This window comes from Amblyomma maculatum, chromosome 1, assembly GCF_055883805.1.
Source record: "Amblyomma maculatum isolate TAMU_Amacu chromosome 1, ASM5588380v1, whole genome shotgun sequence".
Taxonomy (NCBI): domain Eukaryota; kingdom Metazoa; phylum Arthropoda; class Arachnida; order Ixodida; family Ixodidae; genus Amblyomma; species Amblyomma maculatum.
In genome coordinates, this window is record NC_139344.1 from 419,775,161 (window position 1) to 419,781,160 (window position 6,000).

Below are 6,000 nucleotides of genomic sequence, written 5' to 3' on the forward strand. Positions count from 1 at the left end.
AGAGTGAGAGAAGTATCTTGGTCAACTATGAAAAGTGTTTGAAGCCAGGAGAAGGGCCCAACATTCATCAGCATATATGCAACCTTTGTTATTTTTTTTCTTTCTTCTACACACTTCTTTCTTATATTCTAGCGCTTTTCAAGATTTTTGTTCTGCTTTTTGCTCTATACTGCATCCTTCACATGTCATTGTCATTTTTTCTGAACGTTGTCAGATCATTTGTCAAAGTGTTCTATTTGATTAGTAGTATGTGATTTAGGCTCCATCTGTTTCACGCGCCCTTCTCAGGCTATGAGACGCCATAGTTTCAGGACTCGGGAAATTCAGACAACCCGCTGTCCTTTAAAGTGCATTGACCTCACACGTTTGTTAACCCCAGAAGGACGAATTTTTCGGAGTGCTTCACTATGGCGTCTCTTATGCCCTGAGTCGCCTTGGGACGTTAATTAAACCCTACGAGCCAAACCAAGCACTGTGAAAAACTAACTGGGAACATGCACTATAGGGAAGACAGTGGAAGGCTCCGAAAAACTGTTTGTCGCGCTAGTCTACACATGCAAGAAGCAGAACAATCCTGTGTAGGGGACAGCAGCACACGCTCGAAGTGCTTGTCAAAATATACAATATTGGCCTTCGCGGTCATTTTTATAGCGGACTGTACAAAGTGACTATTTAGTTTATAGTGAACAGTATTCTAGTTCCCCATATTATTCTAGTTCACTATAGTCACGTGCAACGTGAAATTAAAGAAGGTTGTTCCGCATAGGTCATGGAAAGCCATCAAGGCAACCTCGAAGAGGACAGGAGTACCGACGCGTAACTACAGCATTGCTTGAGAAATCCGGTTTTCTGCTCCATTCCGAAAGGGTAAGGCTACGTATAGTGACATGCTGGCGGCCTCAAGCATATATATGTTTCTAGTCTGACGCCTTTTATTTTTTCGCTCTTCAGTCAACAACTGATAAAGACTATTTAGGTAACTTATAAATATTTGACTTGAATAATAATCTACCAATACCAATTTGTAGATAGTGTTGAAAAGCCGCTGAATGAAATATTTTCTGCCAGCTATCATTAGCGCAATGTAGCTTTCTTGCGGCATTAAAAAATAATTATTGCAAAAGAATGCTTCCACGCGACCACAGCGCGAGTTGAGCGTATCAAAATGCGTGTCAAAGAATAGAATTCCCTATTCTCCGAAGTATGCTTCCGATTAATTTTCATGCGCACACTAGGCAAGCGATTTAGAGAACTTCATGACCACTTGACAGGTTTTGGATGCGTACAATTAAAGCTACGTAAACCCTAACTTGATGGAACCATCACACCTACTTGTTCGGGAAAATCTGCAACTCATCTATTGACATTTTCTTCCTCAAACCAATAATTATTACGTTCGCTAATTATAAGAAATAATTAATTACGCTTGGAAAAAGAAAAATACTGCACGCTAGGTCAGGAGTCGCTTGACATCACTACGTTGATTCCACCTGACTAAGACAATAAATAAAGCTACGTAGATTATACTTTGATGGAAATATCACACCTATAGTCTTTGTTCGAGGCTACCATATTGACACCTTTTATTTCCAAAGGAATATTTAAGGAGTTGGCTAAATACGTTTACTAATTAACTACGTTTTGAAGAAGAGAAATACTGTTGACTAAGTCAGGTGGCTCTCGACAACACTCAGTTGGTTTCACTTGGCTAGGACACTGTATTTTGGAAGAGCTTTGTTACCTACACCTGCGCACCTATTATATGTTCCTTGGTTTTCTTATCAATATATCAAGATTCCACCTCTGATAAGCGACTTCGCATTGGGGAATGTTATCATGTCCGCATTTTTCTTTTTAACATGCAGCAACCACATAGGCATCGCGCATCCATATTTGGGCTAGCTCTGAAAGTGGCTTCTTGATTACGGCTTTGATACGGCTAAATGATGCATTTTTGCTTGAAACGGCAGTGAATCCATGATCCAGTGAATTCCTGAAAGGCTCCTTGCCTGATCGAGCAGTTATACGCAGAGAAATACGCGACTTCGCGCCGTATTATAGAGCCTGTCGTGTTACCTGTCCGCTGTCCACTCCACTTCATCTACTAAAGGCATTCCAACAGCTGGGATCAGATGTGGCTTATTGCACACACTTGCGTCGCTCCAAAACGTTCGGTTAGAATTTCCGCAAGCGCTATTAACCCAGAACAGGAAACATACATTGGTATACGACAAATGTGTCTGACATACGATTCTCTGCATGCGGCCTCCCACACAACAAAATGACACCGGCCTTCCTTTTCCATCAATGCACTAACGGGTAGAACTATTGTACAATTTTCACGGTGGACCAGTGCTCTGGTCGAGAATTTAAGGGAACCTGAAAAGTAAAATCCATTCATAACAATACAATACAATACAAGTATGTAACTTAAGTGGAAACGTTCAGATTTCTAATCAGTTAAGGTTTGCAACTTAGATATAAGCAGCTATTGAAACCATGACGGTGTCAGATCGTTCGCGCGCAGCACACCTCGGGGGAAGGGTAAAGGTGGGGGAGTGGGGCGTGGCGATGTGATCTATGTTAACGGGGCAGTTCCAAACGAAATGAATCTTCTAAATGATCAAAATATTCATAAACGACTTTTTCCGGCAAAACATAATAGTAAATACAGTTATTTTATGATGATGCGCCGCATATCTCCTGTAATGCGTTTCGAGACGTCTTACAGCCTAAAATGTTCACTATAACCACAGCGGAATACTCAAGGCGAAAGAAATCAGTAACATTCCATTATGATCATATTATTATAACTGAGCAAATGATGTTTTCTTAAAAGCTGGCTAATGCTTCCTAACGATGAACGATTGAAGAAACTGTAATATATTTACACCATGTAAGATTTTCAAAATGAAGCTCCAAGCCTGTTTCCTGCCTCACCATTCGAAACATTTAGAGTTCCAGGCATTCAGTGCGTTATTCCCTTTTATACTTACAGCAAAGGGGCAAGTCGTACAGGAACCTGTACACAATAAGAGTAGCCTATTAAAATACGCACAGGCGCTTCTGTTTTCTGTAGTAGTAGGTGCAGTAATAAGGGTAGTTGAAGGGAATAAAGCATTATCGATATACTGCTACTGGAAATGATAAAATGGTTGAAGATTACGATTAAGGGCTTACTCTTTTCGAAACACATCGTTGTGAGTAGTGCTGAAACGGAATAACCGCGTCTGATGATTTAATCAGCAAAACGATTTCCCGAAAGCGCATTGTGTAATATTGTCCCGCCGCGACGGCTCAATAGGGCGCTTGACTACTGAACCAAGGGACACAGTGTGATCGGGTCGCCACAATGGAAAATTCTTGAGTGCAACGCAAAACGAAACAACGTGGGCACCGGCTGGCTGCCTGTATCGGAGGTGCCTATTCTGCGCCGACGTCGAGTGGGTGCCATTGACATGCGGTTGCGGCGGCGAACATTCTTCAGAGCCGCAAGGCCATCTCATGTCAGTATTCCGTTATGAGACTACGACTCCTGCGAGGGGCTCATCCCTTGACAACGAGCCTCAACCAGCCGCCTTCCCGGTGTGAGCCGGGAGCGAAAGCCTCTTCCGAGAACTAGATGTAGGCTGCTTACCCCTGAGCCGTGGTATACCCGGTCAAGTGTGTTGACATTCCCGACAGCATGTAGCCTGATTCCTCAGCCGACGGACTGTTTCACACTGGTACCTAAATTCGGCCGTTAACCAGGCACAAGATCGCCATCGCCACCAACCGAACCGACCCTCGACACCATAGAAAGGTTTGCAAGGATGATCCAGAGACACCTCTGGCTAAAGGCTGGACCTCTGTTCAGTACACAACCCGCTGATTAGACAGGGACAACCTAACCAGCTTTTCCCAGTTGGGGAACTGGGGGTCGTGGGCGCTATTTAAGACGCATCCACGAGCAGGTCTCATCTCGACTGAATTACTCTTCCTGACTCAAAATGCTGGGTGTATGTACTTATTCTTTGCCAATTAACTCCCCCCTGCTGCTCCCCACCCGATGTCCCGTTCTCCTGCATGGTCACGCTGCTAGGATGTCTTGGTCCCGAACCCGATCGTATCAGCGGGGTCGAATCGTGGCCGCAATGGCTGCTTTTAGGCGGCCACGAAGAGCAAGGCTCCCGTGTGCTGTGCGATGTCAGTGCACGTTAAAGAACTACAGGTGATCGATATTTCTGAAGTCCTCAAGTATGGTGGCCTTGTAGCGTGTGTCACTTTGGGATGTCAAAATACATAAACCTAACTATGTAATAAAGCTTATGTTCATTTTAAATAAGAATACGTCGCTGCGTTTTGTTTCACACGTATTTGTAGCACATGAACATAATTCTTGGAATGTGGTCGAAGGTCGGTAGTGAAATCACTCTGTCTGGTCCGTTAGCCCAAATACTTGCATTAAATATTTTCAAAATATTGCCCATTGGACTGATGCTCCCCGTGCATCTGAGTTCATGTATTACGAAGTTCCACCTATCTGCCCTTTCTCTATACCGGCGACCTATACAATGAGATTACAGAAAAACACTCTGGTGTAGCAATAGTTTCTTCCATCGCTTAATGGGAGCACAGTGATCAAGACAAGCGCCCATGAATGAAGCAACAGTCACTCGGTTTGTCAGTAAGTAGCTTCCAGAGTTTTAAGCTAACACAGCCCTACTGAAAAACCAAAAGTTCTACGGGGCAATAACCTCATAAAATCTCATCTATTTGCATAGACTCTCATACGGAGCACATCATTGTCATAAAATATCGTACATAATTTACGATAATTTACAAGAAACTATGAGACCTTATGCAATTATATGCGACTTGTATGTGATTTCGTATGTGAATTGAGCGAGATTGTGTCAGAAAATATGAGGTTATTGCCTCATTTTTTCAGTAGGGAGGGGCGTGATCTTTTCGGCAAGAAGCTTCAAGCATCGTTGCAATGTAGCACGCGGCACTGACAGAACGCAAGAAAAACCAAATTAACCGCTGCGAAGCTGAGGGAAATCAGTATCTCAGCTGCAGAACACAGCCCACGAAAACGTTTTCACCAAACAGCTTCACGGGCCTCATCTATGCAAAGCACGCTGCTTTGATCAGGTAGGAAGAGGACTTTACAACAGAATGCTGGGCCCCGGAGCCACAAATACGTTTTCGACCCATCATCATCCATACGACACCTCCGGTAGCTACCCCCCCCCCCCCTTCCGCGACCAATGCTCAATTGGTCGCAGAATTGGTTTTTAGAGTGACAGAATTACAATAACGGCGATATGCAGTGCTTGCCCAGCAATGATATGCCGTAGACATCACTAGAATGAAAACCTGCAGACACTCTGGAATTTAGGAGCCCCTACAGCTGCTCACTGTATCCGCCGATCAATGTCAGAAGGTCACGTGACACTTTGATGCAGATCATTCTCTTATGAGCGGCGCACGGCTTTCGAGCTATGCAAGCGAGGGCCGAAATTTGCTAAACCATGGTGCCTTCAAAATCTACAAACTAATTGACTATTACTAACGCGCAGCTGCAAATCTGTAAATAAAACTTACTGCCTTCGTGTCTGTCTGTAATATTTAAAACGTTAACTGTTGCAAACTTGAAATTTAGTTCGCTGCCTTATCAGTTAACTTTACTCGCACGTTTTCTAACACCCGCGAGTACTGGCTAACTTTGTCTTTGAAGACGTTTTTACTTAAAAAGTCAGCTGAATTTCTCCTTGAAGCGAATAATATGTGCGCAAAATGTATTTAAATGTTTCATATCGTCTTACATGGACATTTATTTTTAAAACATATTGGCGCAGTTCTGCCAAATGTTAAACGTCTTCATTGAACGGCTTACAATTTGTAGTTCATATCCAGTCGGCTCGAATTCCAGTCTCAAATCAGTTTTCGTCAAGACTAGCAGAAGGCGGCTATATGGAAAGCGAAATTGTAAGACACCCCTGAATTGTACATCAA